The sequence below is a fragment of the Protopterus annectens genome, chromosome 8.part0, assembly GCF_019279795.1.
Source record: "Protopterus annectens isolate FY-2018-M chromosome 8.part0, PAN1.0, whole genome shotgun sequence".
Lineage (NCBI taxonomy): Eukaryota > Metazoa > Chordata > Ceratodontiformes > Protopteridae > Protopterus > Protopterus annectens.
Window position 1 is genome coordinate 733,167,904 of NC_056741.1, and position 20,657 is coordinate 733,188,560.

Sequence of the window (20,657 nt, forward strand, 5' to 3'; positions counted from 1 at the left end):
CAACTTGATACTGAGGTCATGGAAGTGAGAAATTTTTCTTTCACACATCTTGGTAAGCTCAGAACTCACACAGCTTTGGATCCAATTCTCCAGAAGCTAAACCTCTTTATCAGTTGTGGATGGCCTTCAAAGCAATCTTGTTTACCAGTAGAAGTGCAACCATATTTTCCATACAGAGATGAGATTTTGTCAGATAATGGTATCATCATGAAAGGTCCTAAAGTGATTGTTCCAAAGTCCTTGCAATAAGAGTACATTCAGATCTTGGATTGTAGCCACCCAGAAACTGATTCTACCAAAAGAAGGGTGAGAGGACTAGTATTTCGGCCTTCTATGTCAAGAAGTATTGAGAAAGTACTTTCATCTTGTTCAGTATGCAATAGTACAAAGCCACATCAACAGAAAGAACCACTTCAGTTAAGCCAGATTCTTGAACTACCTTGATCGACAGTAGCCACATATATTTTTGAGGGGAATGGTCAACATTACTCGGTGTTAGTAGACTCTTATTCAAATTGGTTCGAGATTGACCTGCTTCCCAACCTAACTTCCAGTACTGTCATTACTAAGCTGAAGCAACATTTTTCGCTCCATGGTAGTCCACACAGTTATTTCTGACAATGGTGCACAGTTTATAAATCAGCAATTCAAGAATTTGTTTAAGAGTAGGACTTTGCTCATATTACGAGTAGTCCTGAATACCCTCAGTCAAATGGCTTGGCTGAATGTGCAGTTCAAATTGTAAAACAGCTGTTAGAGAAATCCAGAGATGACAATACTGATGTTTTTATCAACTTGTTAAATCTTAGAAACATTTCTCGTGATAATTATCCTGGTTCACCTACCCAGAGACTTATGTTGAGACAAACCAGAACCACACTACCAATCAGTAGCAATTTGTTGGTTCCATGTGCTAAGAACAACAAAGCAGTAAAAGCCCAAATGTTGAAAAAGCATTTGTCCCAGAAGTCTTACTATGGTAAAACCAGCAAAGGGGAGATAGTGAGGATGCAGATGTCAAAAGGTTTTGATCGTATTGGATTTGTGAAAAGTTTGTGTCAAGAGCTGAAATCATACATTATGAAATCACAAGGAGTGGAATTCAGACAAAATTGGAAGCATTTGTTATGAGTGTCCGAACCAGTGTTACAGCATCTTGCCTGTGACAAAGACTCTAATTCTCAGAGTGACTTGTCCAATGTTCCTGTTCCTGAGGAAACTCCATCAGCAATCCCCATTCCTGAGAAAATCCCTGCGACTCCTCGAGTGGAACATTCCCCAGTGACTGTCCCTGTTGCTAAATTCAGTCCTAACTATTATGTTACAAGATCAGGTCAGATCTCGAAACCTAGTTCCAGATACACAGCAACCTTGACATGACTGTTGTTTTTCTTTATTAATGTTTCTATAATTGCATGCCTATTCCAATGTCATTGTTTATATGAGATAGTTCAGTAAAGATGGAGGATGTAGATCAGAGTGTGTGATATACCTTTAACAAGCTTTTCAGTGAGTCAGCAGTGCATATAAGTACTGAGCACGTGCAAGCAGCAGTGCCATTTTGAGTGAGCAGCCAGAGTGTGAGCATGCAAGTATGTAGTCAGTTAATTAGATAGCTCGTTTAAATTCAATGTTCCTGCCATCCATCCTGATGCATTTGTATACAATAAACTACTTAAATGAACACCCAGGCCTCAGCGTCTTCTTAATGCATATAAGAAGCGTGACAGGTGTTGCCTAGAGGATGAAAAGCCAAAGTGGAAAATAATATTTCAGTCTAACAGCAAGTACATTCATTTCTATCTTTTTTCATTTATTCTTGCATTAAATAACTAGTTAAAATGTAGTAAATATAGAGTTGCTTCAGTACTGTGTCTGCAACATTATCTGTGTGAGGTCTGAAGAGATAGGTTTGGGTTCAACCACAGGCTTAAATGTCAATAGGAGAATCCCTGGATCTTTGGGATGCCAACAGGGTCACTGATAAGGAGCAAGTCAGAAAGCAGAAGTTTTTTGTGCTAAATAGCATAGTTGGTAACTTAGAAGGATTGAGTATATGAATGCTAATGAAAAGGTAGAAGCAAACCTGGTCAAAATCATCCTTGAGTACTTTTATTACTCTGCACCATAATTTTGGCTCTGTGAGAAGACTGAGGTCCTCTGCATGAAGTGTGATTTGAAGTCTGTGTAGTGAGACTAATAAATCATTTATGAAAAGTGAAAAAAAAAAGAAAACAGGTCAGTACAAATCTCTGAAGATCTCATGTGAACAGTTTATTATGATCATAGTAACTATCAATGAACTTTTTTTGAAAGTACAGTCTTTGAACTAGCTGTGGAATTATGTAATTTGGTATATTTAAAGCCAAGTGTCTTGGATTACAATAATAAGGAATGGCTGAGTGCTTCAAAAGCCCTAAGTCTTTGAAAATGAGAGAGTGAGTAGTTTATATTCCATATTTGTGTATACAATGTCAGATTCAGTGTAGATTGCAGAATGAGTACTATATAATTTATACAACCTATAACTTATGGAGGGAGAGAAGCTAGACAAGTTTCAAATGCAAAAGTACCATAGAACAAAACATAACTTTTAAATCAGCACTATAACACATTCTGCTCTGTGGAAAACTTTACTTTCCAGATGTTGTGGGATTGTTTTTCCAGTCAAATTTGTTAGCAGTGTTAAAGGCGGATTGGTCCTATTGAAACTTGGCACACTATATCCATTTTAAAGGAAAGAATTTTGAGTACATAAAGTTGAGAAGGGCCAGGGCCAAAGGGATATTACTTCACATTAGAAAGATTATATTACATGAACCCTTTAGATGCATTTTACATTGGGAGACCAAAGCAATAGACCAGAGAGGACTACAGATATGGCCTACCTATATTTTACTGATGGATTTGACAAAGTACCACTCAAGTTAATACAGAATTTCAGTAGTATTAAAATGTATTGTAGATAAGTGTTGCCATTGTTTAATGTTCTTAACGAAACTCTGATGAAATTAACAGCATGTGTAAGCATACATTATACATAACCTGGCGTAGTACCCCAAGTTTTGAAAGGATAATAATAATACAAAAACTGGAAAAAGTTTGAAGAATGAGAAGAAAAATCACCATCTTCCACCATCCCAGTCTGAAAGTGGTGTTTTGGTAACTAACACCAAGCTACATTTTTTTCTGACAGAACTGATCCTCCTTCCATTCAGCTCTGTACTACCTCAGCCCTCCAGCAGGATGCCACAAGCCCAGGATTTGTAGCCTGGCTGTTAAGTTGTATCCTACCATTCCTATAGATCATCTATTGCCTTTATATTCCTGACTATTGTCTTCTAACCTGTAACCTCACATTATGTGTTTCCTTATCTTTACTTTAATGGTTAACATCCCAGTCCTCTCTTACCATCCCCCCAATACACGCACACTCACAGGGTGAACATCCTGCTTTAAGGCTAACTCTGCTGTGAGTTACAGTCTTGTTTAATGAATGCTCATGATTGTACTAAGGTGATGATTTTGGCAGTTCACCCATATCTGCAGCTCATCCTGTATGAAACTTGGGAATGCTAGGATATTGTACTATTCCAGTGGCTCCAGTCATACCGTCCTGTACGTCATCTACCCACACTTCACAAATAGGTTCATAGGTTCATAGGTTCGTACTAGGCTATCTGCCCTAGGGCATTTATAAGCCTAGCCAGAGTGTGTGTGGCTTTCGCCACCCCTTGGGATGAGAATACTATGCCCATTTAGGGTTTAGTTTACTGTGCCTCTGTCTAGTAGTGACACAGAGATGACCCCCGGGGTAAACCTACGATCTCCCATCCACTCGTCAAGATTTCTCTTGAAGAGAGCTAGTGAGGGGCTCTGCCTAACATGGACTGGGATTCTGTTCCAGAGTGTAGGGAGCCTCTGGGTTATGAATCTGTCCCTCCAGCACGTCCTATTTATTTCTGTGTTGAGGTTCAAATCTCTTGCTCTCGTGGCTCTGATGGATTTGGATTTTCTGAGGTGGAGCATGTCCATTAATTCCGGATTGGACATGGCCTTGTACGTCAGGCATAGATCACCTCTGTGGAGGCGGTATGCGACTGAATAGAGCTGGAGTTTCTTCAGCCGGGCAGCATATGACATATGTTTGAGACCCTTTATCCTCTTGGTGAGGAACTTTTGGGGTCTTTCCAACTGCTGCAGGTGTCGGGTAAGATACATCCCAAATGGGGCATTGTACTCAATCATGGGCCTGATAAGAGAAGAGTACAGGGGCACAATGACCTCTCTTGATCTGGATGTGAATCCCTTCATGATAAGGTGGGCAATATAGAAGGTCTTCCTAACCACCTTGGCAATGTGAGTGTCAAATGAGAGGTTACTGTCAACTTGGGTCCCTAGGTCCATGATTACCTCTTCCATACTTAATGGATTACCACCTATGTGGTAATTTGTGGGTACCTTGTTTTTCCCAAAGGGTATGACTATACATTTTTTGGCATTCAGTTTAAGGCCATGGCTCTGGCACCAATTATCCATTTCTATGAGGCCTCTCTGAAGGATGCTTGTGTCCGCTGGAGTATCAATTATGGCGCCCAGTTTGCAGTCATCTGCGAACTTTGTCAACCACAATCCTCTTATGTTTGCTTGCACCTCGGAAAAATAAATGCCGAATAAGAGGGGTCCCAGGACTGAGCCCTGTGGGACACCGCTTGTGACTGGCTTAGAGTCTGACATGGCTCCAGCAATTCTGACCTTGTGGGTTCTGTCCTTGAGCCAGTTTGCAACCCATCTTGTGACATATGGGTTTACATTTAAGCTGGTGAGTTTGTCTATGATGCCCGAGTGGGGTATTGTGTCGAAGGCTTTTGCAAGGTCAAGGTAGGCTGTGTGAACTGCCTTACCCTCATCAATGGCCTTAGTGACTGTTTCAAAAAAGTCGACCAAGTTCAAAAGGCAGGATCTGCCCTTGACAAAGCCAAATTGGGTAGGATCCAATGTCTGTAGGTCCCCAATGTCTTTGTTTATGAGTTCCATAATTATCCTTTCCATAGCTTTGCAGACCAGGCTCGTCAAGCTTATGGGGCGGTAATTTCCAGGGTCCGTAGAAGCACCGCCTTTGTGGAGTGGGACCACTGTTGCTGTACGCCACTCTTTGGGTACGTATCCCGTAGTAAGGCTAAGATTAAACAGCAGCCTTATGTGCGGATTTAGTTCCTCTTGGAGTTCATGTAGCACGCAGCCCGGGACACCGTCCGGTCCCATTGATGCTGTGTTTTTAGCTTTGGAGAGGGCGGCTCTCACCTGGGCATCTGAGATATTAGGGAGGCTACACTCTGCTGGGATAGATATTTCTCCTTTTGGGGGGAGGGGCGGAGAAATTTGCACTGAACCTGTCTGCCAGAATGTTGGCAATGTCTGTGGGTTCAGTGTATTTTGTGTCATTTTGGACTAACTCTGAGCATATCTGGGAGTTTCCACCCAGGTTTCTAACATAGCTAAAGAAGGCCTTGTGATTGTCTTTTGTGCCTTTTGCGATTTTTCTCTCAAAGTTGGCCTTGGATGATTTTATGAGTGATCGTAGTTTTTTGCTAGTACTGATCAGAGATGCCTTCCCTTTTAGGGATTTTGCTCTGTCATGTAGTAGCTTCCTCCTCCTGTTGTCAAGTTTGTTAATGGCTGGGGTCCACCAGACAGGGTGCCTGCCTTTGGGGGAATGGGTCTTGGTTTTATTAGGGATTGCATGATCCATGCATTCTTGAAGGTGCCCGTAGAAGGCATTTATAAAGGATTCAGTGGTGTGGGTTGTGGTTTCCACTGGCCCAGGGGCCTTGAAGGATACCACTTCAGTCTTAAGAAGTGTGAAGTCGGCTTTTGAGACAGTTTAATAAACTGTGCTTTCAGTTGGTGCAGTCTTCCTTTCAACTTTGTAGATAGCCTTAATTATCATCACCATCCTCATCAAGTCCCCTTTTTCCCAGTTTTCAACAGCTGTCATCTCTCAGTTTAATCCCACTCTCCTTCCTTCTCCTACAGTCATGCATGACTGTCATACATCCTCGCACACAACCCATCCACCTCTTGGCTGGATGCCTTTGTTTCCTTTTGCCTTCTTCTTGTCTGCCCTAAATCTTCCCCACCAGATTGTCTTCTGCTTTCCTGCACATGTGCCCAAACCACTGTAATCTGTTTTCCTTGACTTTTCTGAAATTGGAGCTATTTGGGCTTCTGCTCTGATGTCCTCATTTCTTTGTATGTTCCACAGTATGCATCCTACCTGCTGTCTCGGGCACTTATCTCCATCAACTCTAGCTTTCTGAACTGCTCTGCCTTTACTGCCCAGGTTTCTGTACAATACTGCAGTACTTGCCACACCACTGTTTTATACATCTTATTTTTCAGCTTCTTTGGCATTTTTCTGTCATATACTACACTTTAAACTCTGTGCCAGTTGGCTGCAGCCTTTCTAATTCTTGCTTTGACATCCTCATTCAGACTTCCCTTCTCCTCAACCACCACTCCCATGTACTTGAAGTTTTTAACTTGTTCCACTATTTTCCCTTTTATTTCAGGTTTCAGATTATTCTAATTTCTCCCATTTACTGCCATTAGAGCTGTCTTATCTGTACTCAGTTTCATCCCTCATGCTTTCAGTTTTGCATTCCATTCTCAAATCCTTTGCTGACATTCTTGCTCAGAGTCTGTCTGTACTGCCACATCATCTGCATACAGGAACTTTGTTGATCTGCCCCCTCCGACCTGTTTGCCAATGTAGTCCATCACCAGTATGAACAGCAGTGGGTCATGACTGAACTCCCTGATGAAAACCCACTTCCACTGGGAACCTCTCTGTGAGACTGAACACTGTTCATACTTGTGTCATTTGTCCTTGTAACATGAATTATATTAATTCTTTCAATGTTTCCAGGACTTCAAACCGTCGCAGGATAGCTCAAATTAGCTTTCTTGGGACTTTGTCATAACCTTTCTCTAAGTCTAGGAATGCCCATTTAGACTCTTTTGTCATCCCTAATTTCTTCTCAACTATCTGTCTCACTGCAAACACCAGGTCAATTGTACCGCATCCTGATCTGAATCTGAACTGCTCATCTCCCATCTTACTTTCTACTACTCTGTGTATTTGTTTATCAATCACCCTCTCAAGAAGTGCCATGTACAACTACAGGAGTTTAATACCTCTATACTGCCTATGGTTGTGAATGTGTCCTTTGTTCTTGTGCACTGGCACTAGCATGCTTATTCTCCAGTCATCTGGGGTAAACATTTCTTTCTGAACTGCAAGGAGTACCCACAGCAGCCATTTCTCCCAGATTCACTCAACACCTTGATAATATTAGCTGTGACCTCATCTGAACCTGCTGCTATCCCTGACTTCATTTTCCTTAGTGCTGTTTTTATTTCTCCTGAGCTCCTCTTCTTCTTTCATTGTAGGCTGTGTCTGGGGTAGTACAGCTTTTGTGTTTATTTTTTTTATTCAGAAGCTGCTAGAAGCACTCCTTCATTCTACCTTTGATGTCCTATGGACTGGTGAGCAGGTAGTTGCTGGCATCCCATATGAAGGGTATCATATTTATCTTTCTGTCTTTGCCTTGCAACCCAATAGAATTTCTTTGTGCCATCTACTAAGTCACTTTCCAGAAGCTTGTAGAGTGCCTTGGATGCCTTGTTCTTTGCTATTACAACTCCATTATTATAGGTCCATAGGTAATTACTAGACTAGCTGCCCTTGTGGCTCATTTTAAGCCTAGCCAATTTCTCTTTCAGAGGTGACAATCAAACCCTGTACCTTGCATCTATGAGGTAAATACCTTAACTATTATTCCAAGCCCACAAACCTCTTTATTAGCCAACCAGTATTACTTCCTAGCCTGGTCCAGCTGTTCTGTCTCCCACTTTTTCCTGCATGCCTTCTTTCTTTCTTTTGATGACTTCCTGGACTTTTGCATTCACCTTATGTACCTTATTTCCATACCTGGCTCAGCCGCATATCTGTTCTTTAGTCCTTTCACATGCTGTTATGAGGTGCTGCCATCCTTCATCTCCACCTATTTTCTCTTTTTCCTGAAGTGCTAGAGTCCTAAGTATTTATTTGAACTCTTGTGCTTTCTCTCCAGTCAACTTCTAGATCTTCAGCCTAAACCCGTTGACCTTAGAGCCATCTCTGACCACTGCTTGAAGCTGATTGTGGCATCCAGTGGTTTATGTTGTGGGCTGACTGTTTTGCTGGGGGTGACTTTGCAATTGCTAATTCTACCCTAGTGCTGGGGATGACTTTCCAATTGCTAATTCTACCCCAGTGCCTTTTCCTTACTAGGAAGAAGTCTACCTGAGTTGCATGTTGGTCACTCTTGTATGTAATCTTGTGGCTCTCTCTCTCTCTCTCTCTTGCTGAACCACTTGTTGGCCACCATCAGGCCCTTTGCCAGGCAAAAGTCTTGTATAGCCTGTCTTTCTCTATTCAACTTATGTGGACCACCCATTCCTTCACATCCTGGTCTGTCTGTCCAATACATTCATTTAGATACATCATTATTAACATCAGTTCTTGCTGTCCTACTTTATCTAGTAGGTCCTACAACTGCTGCCTGAATGTACTCTTTTCCTATCACAGACCTGCTGTGAGGCATAGGCTCAGCTTATGAATAGTGCTCTATCCTTACAATGAAGTCTGATTACTATGAATCTATCACTAATTCAGATGACATCTTTCCCTGTCTTCTTAAGATGAGCGAATCGCACAAATTGCGAACGCTCATAATATCGAATGTACCGGGCCTTAAAGTGCTTTTTCTGAGATCACGGTACAGTGACGAATGGGATATTTGCCCTTTCCTCATTGTAGTGTGATCTCGGAGTTAGAATATATAATTAGCTGGGGGTGTGGGGGGCTAGGAAGTATGAGGTCCAGTATGTTCGAGATTATGAGCTTTCGCAATTTGTGTGATTCGCTCATATGATATAGACCCTTTTGAAGCCTCTTCCTACCACAGTTCCCACACTATTTCTAGTCTTTCCTTCTCCTGAGTAGTAGACTGTGGTACTTAAGCCAAGTGCCTTCCATCTTGTCTGCTGGATGCAATGGATATCCAGCCTCCTTCTTACCATTATGCTATCTACTTCCAAGCTCCAGCCTATCAGTGAACCCATATTGAATGTAACAATCCTTAGTTAATGTTTGACAGGTTGAGTTGTTTTACTTTCAGCTTTTATTCAACAGAGCCAGCCTAGGTAAACCAAACTGGGCAACTAGACACCGGCTAGCCAGTAACTTATTGACCCAGGACTGCCGGAATTTATGACAGGAATATACTGGTCAATAGAGACACATACACCCCACTAACACCACCACCACCATTATCATGGGCCCTACTGTATGCCAGACTAAGTTGGGGCCTCAAGCTACGTACCACTGGCAAATACCCATGACCATTTCTGGTGACATTAATTAACACAATCAAATCACCCAGAAACAATTTTTACATCCTCGAGGGGCCAGCCCTGACATAGAGTGCAGTCTGTGATTCATGTTCTCCTAACCAGAGATACTGTACACAACATTTGATGTACAAACCAGTTTTGTTTATGCAACTCTTCCTCTGATAGGCACTAACTGGAGTCTGTGCTGCTGCCCACAACTCCATTCTTTGGGTGAGTTTGAGGGAGAAACACTCAGCATGTTTTTGAGAGGTACTGGAATGCCTACAGAGACACAAGAAGAACATGTAAACTCCATACAGGCATTGTATGCTTTAGGTCAAGAGAGAACCTGGTACCTTGTGTATGGGTGGCAAACACCTTAACCATTATGCCAACTATGTCTTTAACTCAGCCTTAAATTGTTCTGAAACAAATGATTATGTGCACAATTTTTAGCATATTAAAAGTGTTACACCAGTCACTGCTCTTTGTTTTAATTAGCTGTCCCAGAACACTGAGATGTGAATGACTTGCAGTTCATAACACTTTATAGTGTTGTATACATTGGATCTGCATGCAGGATGCATCAAACACATAGTCCCACTGGGATACACTGCATCTTTGTGTTGTGTGCCCCATAAAGAAATCTTTGAATGTAGGATGACTGAACCCAAAGTGCTGTGCCAAGATAGTATAGCACAAGTCTCCATTTCTATAAAGGCCAAGGAAAACTACACTAAGTGTTATTATAACTTACATGATATTTACATTAATTATTTTGTAACCTTAGATTGCAACCGATTACTTTTTTCTGCTGTTATATGAAATTATGCTTGTAAACTTAGTCCATGTGACTGAAGACTGCAGCTGTATTTCATTAGTTTTAAATATGATTTTTTTTACAGAATGTAAAATGATACAGAGGCACGACTTATACATACAGAGAACCACCTCTGTGACAGCCTTGTGACAGTGAACTGTTTCACTCAGGGTTGCTTGTTGTTGCATGTATTTTAAATGTGGTTTACCAAGGTCAGCACCAAATTCATCTTTTGTCTGAGCTTCTGTAACAAATTACTTCATCTAGTACTCATTAATGCTTTTTCTATCACTGTTTGAAAACATGTCCTTGACAACACCTGTGAGACTGCAGGTAACATCACAGCATCCATAGTATGGCAATTTTGACTGTGCAAGCAAACTACAACAATAAAATGTAATATTTGACAAACCTCAACAATGGCTGCAGTAAAAGGAAACAACTGCACTGACTCATCTATATAAATTCAGTTTAAAAAGTAGCAAAACATTGTCATTAATTTCTTTTCATAAATGAGTGCAGTTATGTGTGGGTTTTCAGTACTTCAGAATTATTTGAAAGAGATGAAGAGGTGATAAAAGCACTTTCAGTTTTTGTAGAATTATTGTCCAAATGATCATGGACATCTTCACTTGAACAAATAATTTTCGGTAGAGACATAAAGAAGAAAAGCCTCACAGTATGCAATATAACAGAAATTAATTACAAAACATATAATCTAGACAAATAATAAAGTACAGAATGAACAAGCTGTCATTAAGACAAGATAAAATAGTTTACGTAAACAGTACACAATTATTAGGCACGTATTGAATAACCTGCTTATTATTAACACAGGCTATAACCATGTAAAGTTAAGTACACACTAACAAACATGACAAAAAGAGCAACACCATTAAACTGAGGTCAGGTAAATGTTATTATTTTTTATATTCCCCATGGGACCTGGCTGAATGGCTCTCATTTACGCACCCCATTCTGCACATTTTTCTTTCCAGGTGCAAGAGCCAGGCATCATGTACTAGATGAAAGCCCTGCACCCCATTCTTTCCCGTTTCTGGGGGTCTGATCGGCTCATTTATTCTCCTAGAGATGAGAGTCAGGCATTAATGAGTGGGTCAGTGTTCTGGTCCCATGGAAGTGACGACTTCTCCCTGTAAGTGGTTGACTGACTTGGAATGGCTACCTGGGTGGGGACATGATGTGTGCACTTCCACTGACACCTTCTCTGACTCAGCAGTGTATGTGCCATATAGCAGATCATGCCTATACTATTCTCTTCCAAGAATGATCCTCTACCCACTGATAGGCATTGATAATGTTTTGGAATAGGCCTACTCCCTCACCTCAGGATGGCGAATCTGGCATCAGGTGTTCAAGCCCATTTTCCTCAGCTCTGCCTCTCCATTGCCCATGTCGCTAGTTAAATATGGCTGTAGCTAAAGCTTTATTCCTCTGTAGCATAGTGCTGGATTTAAGAAAGTACTACTGCCCATTTTTCTCAAAAAAAAAAAAAAAAAAAAAAAAAAAGATTGTACATTTATTAATGAGTTGGATTCAGAAATTGGTCCTCTGTAGTTGGAGTTCAATAGATCTGGTGCACAGTAATTCTGGTATTCCATGATTCTGGTACTCCATGACTCTGGTATTCCATGACTCTGGTACTCCATGACTCTGGTACTCCATATGTTTGGTATTTCATGTTTGTTACTACATGAGCTTTATACTCAGTAAGTCTGAGGCTTAATAGGAAAGTATATGACATTAAGGGAGTATACAGGGGGAATTTGAAGACAGGACCCTTACACAAAGGCTATGATTCATTACTATGCTCCATAATGCCAATCAGCTGTGGTACAGTTAGCATCTCATTCAGAATCATATGTCAACTGACACACAGTCATTGAACTGTAGGATGATATTATTGGTGTACTGAATAGCAACTCAGCATAATGCTCATTACACTGGCATATCCCTGATTATAAGAAAAGACACTGCACTTAGGGTATTACAAGCAGGTAGGGTTCTTAGCAGGGTGGCATTGTGTATTCAAGTTGTAGACGGTAGAGGAATTATGGGAAGGAGGAGATAATATTTAAATCTCACACAGTGTTACAGGCTACGGGTCTGTGTGCTATTTAGTTGAGGAGGCACACCAGAGCAACATTAATTAAAGGAGGATCTGCCACATAACACAAGCACTCAGGTCACTCCAGAACAAGTACAAATATGACTCTGTCATTGTCCATGTTGGTGTGAATGACCTGAGACGTACCTCCCTGGACTACATGAAGAGACATGGAAGAGCTCTCTAATCATGTAGCCCAGGCTGGTATGACCCTGAGTAGCATCCTGCCCTCACCAAGAACGATGCCACAGTATAAAGAAAAAATGATCAATTTCAACAATTGGCTAAGTTTCTGGTGTCATTCAAAGGGGATCCAGTATCTGTCCACCTAGGGTGACATGCTCGATAAGCCATGTTGCTTCACAAGAGATGGCTTGCACCCGTCACCCTTAGGCTTTTGAATACTGGCCAAGGCTTTTGCCACTCCCATAGTGCCTTTTTTAGACAAGGCTCAAAAGACAAACCCACCACCGTAAATAGCACAAGTAACTAAACACTGAGGGTAATGCTACTCAACGCCAGAAATCTAAATCTCAAAATGCATGCACTCGAGGCACTCCTCAGTATGGAGAACATCGATATCTGTGCAGTAACAGAAACCTGGTTTAAGGCTCCAGAGAGTACCCCAGCACTTCCACGCTATAACTCATACCATACCTTTCGGCCACAGAACCCGGACCGAAACATAAAAGGTGGGGGTGTATCCATATTCATCAAGGAGACCCACACCTCCAGGTTAGTGGCACAGCACAATGCCTCAGAGATCATCCATGTGCAACTAACAACGGGCAAAACTGCAGTTCAAATTGTAGCTTGCTACAGATCACCCACCATGACCCAGGACCCCCATTCCGTGTTTCTGGAAACACTGAGAAATATGAAGGTCCTACCAAACGCCCTAATATTGGGTGATTTCAATTACCCAAACATTAACTGGGAGAAATACTCAAGTACTAACTCCCTTGCCCAACGCTTCCTAGAATTTATAAACTCGAATGCACTGGATCAACTGGTCAACACCCCCACCAGAGTTGACAACATATTGGACCTGGTCATCACCAACATAGGCAACCGGTGTTCTACACCAGAGGTCAAACCCTCGCTGGTTAGATCAGACCATAGACTAATCACTCTGGATATCCACATTCCGCCCCCACCCCCAATCAAGGAAACCACCGTGAAAAACTTTTCAAAAGCAAACTTTACTTTACTTAAGACCGAGGTGGAAAGGTTCACAGCCCCCATGCTAAAGGACAACGCTGTCCAAGCTGCTGAATCCCTTACAAAGGCACTCTATGAGCACCTGCAAGAATACATGGATCATGCTATCCCAAGCAAAACCAAGACTCACTCCTCCAAGAAAAGGAAACCAGTCTGGTGGACCCCTGCCATAAACAAGCTATATAATAGAAGGAGGAAACTAGTGCAGAAAAGAGCAAAATCCCAAGAAGGAAAGACATCCCTGATCAGTATCAGCAAGAAACTACATTCCCTCATAAAATCATCCAAGGCTAGCTTCGAAAGAAAAATTGCCATGGAATCCAAAGATAACCACAAAGCATTCTTTAGCTATATCAAGAACCTAAGTGGAAACTCTCAGATCTGCTCTGAGTTAGTGCAGAATGGCACAAAATACACTGAACCAACCGATATAGCCAACATTCTGGCAGACAGGTTTAGTGCAAACTTCACCCCCCTCTCACCCCTAAAGGGCTCATAAGCATACTAGAAGAATGTAGTGCCATGGCAATCACTAACACACAGGTTAAAAAAGCCCTATCCAAAGCCAAAAATACAGCTTCAATGGGACCAGACGGTGTCCCAGGCTGTGTCTTACATGAGCTCCAAAATGAACTAACGCCTCACCTAAACACACTGTTCAAACTCAGCCTCTCTACAGGCTACATACCCATAGAGTGGCGCACAGCAACAGTTATCCTGCTCCACAAAGGTGGAGCCAAAATGGACTCCGGGATCTATCGCCCTATAAGCCTGACTAGCCTGGTCTGCAAGGCTATGGAGTGCATCATCATGGAATTCATTAACAGAGGCATTGGGAACCTTCAAACATTGGACCCTACCCAGTTTGGCTTTGTTAAGGGCAGATCATGCCTCCTAAACCTGGTGGATTTCTTTGAGACAGTTACCAAGGCTTTAGACAAGGGAAAGGAGGTCCCCACAGCCTACCTAGACCTCGCAAAGGCTTTTGACACCATTCCCCATTCTGGTATTATAGACAAGCTCACCAGCCTGAATATAAACCCCTACGTCATGCGATGGGTTGCCAATTGGCTCATGGATAGAACCCACACAGTGAGAGTTGCAGGCTGTAGGTCTGACTCTAAACCAGTTACAAGTAGTGTCCCCCAGGGCTCAGTCCTGGGACCCCTCCTGTTTGGTATATACGTCTCAGAGGTATAGGCAAGCACAGGAGGATTATGGCTCACCAAGTTCACAGACGACTGCAAACTGGGGCCATAATCGACTCTCCAGCTGATACAGACATCCCCCAGAAGGGTCTCACTGAGACGGATACCTGGTGTCAAAATCATGGCCTCAAGCTAAATGCCAAAAAGTGCATAGTCATCCCCTTTGGAAAAAACAAAGTACCCGCAAACTACCACATACATGGTAGTCCCCTAAATACAGAATATGTAATAAGGGATCTGGGGACCCAAGTAGATAGTAATCTCTCCTTTGCTAATCATATTGCCAAAGTGGTTAGAAAATCCTTCTATGTGGCCCACCTAATCACAAAAGGGTTTGCATCTAGAACAAAAGAGGTTATTGTGCCCCTCTACTCATCATTCATCAGACCCATCATAAGAGTACAACGCCCCATTTGGGATGTACCTTACAAGACACCTGCAACAGCTGGAAAGACCACAGAAGTACCTCACCAAGAGGATTACTGGCCTCAAACATATACCCTATGCAGCCTGACTGAAGAAATTCCAGCTGTACTCGGTAGCATACCGCCTACTCAGAGGTGATCTTTGCCTGACATACAAGGTCATGTCCAACACAGAATTGATGGACATGCTCCACCTAAAAAAAAACAAATCCCCAAGAACCACATGCTCTAGGAATCTAAACCTCACCACAACAATAAATAGGATGTGCTGGAGGAACAGATTCCTGTCCCAGAGACTCCCCATGCTTTGGAACAGGATTCCAATCTACATTAGGCAGAGCCCCTCACTAACACTCTTCAAGAGAAACCTTGACGAGTGGATGGGAAACAGAAAATTTAGCCTGGGGATCACTGCAGTGGCTCTGCTGGACAGAGGCACAGGGAACTAATGGCTCTGCTGGACCGAGGTGCAGGGAACTAATCTAAGGGGGCGGTGAAAGCCAACACATTCTGGCTAGGCTTATAAATGCCCTTGGGCAGATAGCCTAGTACTTACCTATGAACCTATGAACCTTTGCATAGCGTCACAGGTTGTTCACCTATGTGGTTCTTCAGGAGGTGCTTGGGAGGGGAAAATAGTGATTATTAAAAAGATGAAATTTTCAGATATTGAGATTGATAATATATTTATTTTGTCAGATAGGATTTTAAAGAACAATGTTTTTATGTTCTAAGTGACAGATATTTCATCGGTTATGTAGAACAACCATGGTAGCCATTGTAGCTATCAGTTGTGTAACCTTCTTTATGAATGTATGGGAAGGCAGTTTTATTGTTTAAGGCAGAGTTTTTATATGTGCACACATCTGTATACATGTATACACACACACACACACACACACACACACACACACACACACACACACACACACACACACACACACACACACACACACATTATATATATATATATAACAGATATGAAAGCTAATTAGTTCCTAAAAGCTAGTGGCATACATCAAAATACTTAAAAAATATATTGAATTTCAAAGTAGTGAGAGTCCTGTGATTAATGTGACCAAGTTCTTGAGGAGAGAATTAAAGAGGAATTTGGTGAAAAGAGGTTTAAAAAGGCAGCTGATGGATGAAGTTGGCCAAGAAGTGATGAAAGAAAGGAAATGAGTACACCAGGCAAGAAAATAATTTACTGAGACACCAGCAAAGTTAAAAACACGCATTAACAATGCGTTTAAAACATGACAGTAATGTGCCAGTAAATAGGAGAATAAGAGGAAAATAACTGGAGAATTCTGTTGGGCAATGTTGAAGTTTGACAATCAGCAGGTACAAAGTTATGCTTTGCATCTAAGAATGACAGAACATAATACTTAGGGAAAGCAAACACACCATAAAAACTATAGGTAATGATAAAGGGACTTTTACATTTGGGCTCCATTCCACTTGCCCTTTTGCAATAAATCTCTGTACTTCTTCTTCGTCTTCTTTCAGCTGCTCCTGTTAGGGGTTGCCACAGCGGATCATCTGTTTCCATTTCTTCCTGTCCTCTGCATCTGGCTCTATCACACCAACCACTTGCATGTCCTCTCTCACCACAAACATATACCTTATCTTAGGCCTTCCTCTTTTTTTGTTACCGGGCAGCTTCATCCTTAGCATCTTTTCCCCAATATACTCAGCATCCCTCCTCAGCACATGTCCAAACCATTGTAATCTTGCCTCTCTGGCTTTGTCTCCAAACTTTCCAACCTGGAATGACCCTGTAATATACTTATTCCTAATCCTGTCCACCCTCATCACACCCAGTGCAAATCTTAACATCTTTAACTCTGCCACGTCCAGCTCTAACTCCTGCCTTTTTGTCAATGTCACTGTCTCCAACCCATATAACATAGCTGATCTCACTACCCTCTTGTAGACCTTCCCTTTCACTCTTACTGTTACTCGTCTGTCACAAATAACTCCTGACACTCTTCTCCACCCACTCCATCCTGCCTGTACTCTCTTCTTTGCCTCTCTTCCACACTCAGCATTACTCTGAACAATTGATCCCAAGTATTCAGAGCCACACGCTCCAGGAATCTAGACCTTATCATCACAATAAACAAAACATGCTGGAGGGATAGGTTCCTGACCCAGAGACTCCCCAGACTCTGGAATAGACTGCCCATACATGTCAAGCAGAGCGCCTCTTTGGCCCTCTTCAAAAGGAACCTTGACAATTGGATGGGAGAAAGGAAATTCACCCCTGGGATCATGTCATTCGCCCCTGCTAGACAGAGGTCCAGGGAAGTAAATAGTTTGGGAAGAAATAGCCAGGGAATTGTTATGGCTAGGCTTGTATAGGCCCTAGGGTTGATAGCCTAGTACCAACCTATGACCCATCCTATGAATAATCATCCACCTTCGCCACCTCTACTCCCTGCACCATTCCTCTATCCTCCCTCTCATTCACACACATATATTCTGTCTTAGTCCTGCTGACCTTCATTCCTCTTCTCTCTAGAGCATATCTCCACCTCTCCAGGGTCTCATCCACCTGTTCTCTACTCTCACTACAGATCACAATGTCATCTGCAAACATCATAGTCCACGGGGACTCCTGTCTGATCTCATCTGTCAACCTGTCCATCACCATTGCAAATAAGAAAGGGCTCAGAGCTGATCCTTGATATAATCCCACCTCCACCTTAAATGCATCCGTCACTCCCGCCGCAGACCTCACCGCTGTCACACTACCCTCATACATATCCTGTACAACTCTTACATACTTCTCTGACATTCCCGACTTCCTCATACAATACCATAACTCCTCTCTAGTCACCCTGTCATATGCTTTCTCTAAGTCCACAAAGACACAATGCAACTCATTCTGACCTTCTCTGTACTTCTCCATCAACACTCTCAGAGCAAACATTGCATCTGTAGTGCTCTTTCCTGGCATGAAACCATACTGCATCACTAATCATCACCTCCCTTCTTAACCTAGCTTCCACTACTCTTTCCCATAACTTCATGCTGTGACTGATCAATTTAATCCCTCTGTAGTTACTACAGCTCTGCACATCACCCTTATTCTTACAAATCGGTACCAAAACACTCTCTACTCATGAAGCAAAAAGAAATATATATATATATATATATATATATATATGTGTGTGTGTGTGTGTGGGGGGGGTGTTATGCAGACTGCAAAACAACATTTGCTTTATGTACCTTTTTGCACAGTATGCAGCAATTGTTATATATGAAAATCTAGTAGAAAGTTACATGGGAAAATTTATCAACATCCATAAGTTCTCTAGAAAATCGTCACTGATTTTGTGTTATACAAGCACAGTAATGTTTGTGTAGCTTTCATCAGATTTGTATTTTATATATTAGTGATGTTAACTGGATTTATTTGGAATGGAGATTTAGATGCTATGACAGAAAAAGAAAGGTTACATTTGGCAGACAAGAATTCATTTACAGTCTTTCCACAGTTAAATGAGTTGATTAGTTACAAGCTTTTGTTGAAATTAAAAGAAAAATGTCAGAGGGCAAAGTCACCATCAATAAACTTTATTTTAAAACATGGTATGGGTATGGTCTTTTGTTAAAAATGATTTATTATCTTCATCATGACAAGTAGATCTTTACCAATAAATCTCTTAAAAATACTGTTTATTTGTCACGTGTGTAAAACCAGCCTATCACATAGAAGTAAAATGATGTAAACCCTAATAAAAATATTCATATACTTACAACGTTTCTTAAAATAACAACTACAAAAATACACTAAACATCATAAAACATCTTAAAAAGTGCATAAAGATGTCATAATAACAGCATGAAAAAAAATAATTCAAGTTGCATTAATGTTCGCAATGATTTTTTATGCTATTCTTATGATACCCCAAATTTCATGGAAGAGCTGTTCCCTGAATTGGCTTACCATGCTTTTCAGATGCCAGCAATATTTCTGGGGTGGGGTAACACAAGGCTAATTAGCATTAGGTGCACCCCCAGACTGCCACATTTGCATGCAGCTTCATTAACAAGACTGTCGTCCTCACCACAGACTGGTGGTGCCTTCATTCTGTTGTAGCAGTACAATGGTCTCTAAATCACTTAGGCATAACACACTGCGAAAACTTGCAGAGTACAGGTTAGTGTAGTACAATATGTCTTTCTTAATCCAAGGGGCTGTCTTTCTAAAGTTTATCTGACAAACTAGTATGTTCTTTATTTCCTTTAAATAATTTTGTGTACTCTTCCAAAGTCATCAGTATTTCAATAACATGTAATAACTATTAGCATACCCTATGCTTGTTATGAAGATGTATTTCTTCACTGCCATTGAGATTTTCTTTGGAGTTCAGAAACATGCCTAATATGGTCACCCATTGGCTAATGCAATGATGGCAAATAGCACAATGTAGTTCTAATGTAATTTTCAATTAAATAAGAGGCGTTCAAAACCATGATAATCAACCAATTAAGAAATATTCTCATGTAAATGACACTACTAGCAAATACAGGAGTGCATCATGGCTGCCATTACAGAATGTGTGAACAGCAGCACTATGCATGAAACTTGTGCATGATTATGGCAGCACCATGCGTGAAGCTTGTGCATGATTATGGCAGCACCATGCATGAAGCTTGCGCATGATTATGTGCATGCACATGTGCAGTTTTGGAAACTACAAGAATTGCTGAAAACCATAATATGTGTTCGCCTGCAATGTCCCTACCAGTTTTATTCATATAAAGCATAGAATAGTCTGAAAAGGGGAAAGATAACCACAGGAACATACATAAGGACACATGGAAGAATAGAGGTGGGGGAAGGGAGAAAGAGTATACTTTTTGGTACAGGTGCCTTTTTATTTTTTCAAGAAGAGTAGGTGGAGGACATAAGGAGATGGTGCTAGAAGGAAAGAGGGTATAGGGATGGAAGAAATAAACAAAGTAAGAAAGAAAGAAAGAAACACAAAACACAGAAATAGGGCAATGGAAGAGGGGCTGACACAGTTTGTGATGTGAATGACTGGGCTACACACAGGAGAGGGAGGTGACACACAAGGAAAGGGAAGAACATCACTGGGGATGTGTTGCGGCAATAACCCCCCTTTTGCACTGCCCGAGGCAGGATCTAGGCAGAGGTCAGTCCCTCATGTGACTGCCCTCTCTGGTTAGCCCTGCCTGAGTTGGCAAGCTGGACAGTGCCAGGCAGTGATGCTGCTCTGCTATTTGAAAGACTAAAAGACATTCTTCTGGCAGCTAATATGGGTGTCAAGCCTCAGACTCACCAACACCATCATCACATTCCCTCAACTCCTTCCAGGTAACATAGTAGGAACTACTGGTGGTGTCCCAGAGGGAGTTACAACACCCCCTAAGGTTATCAACTG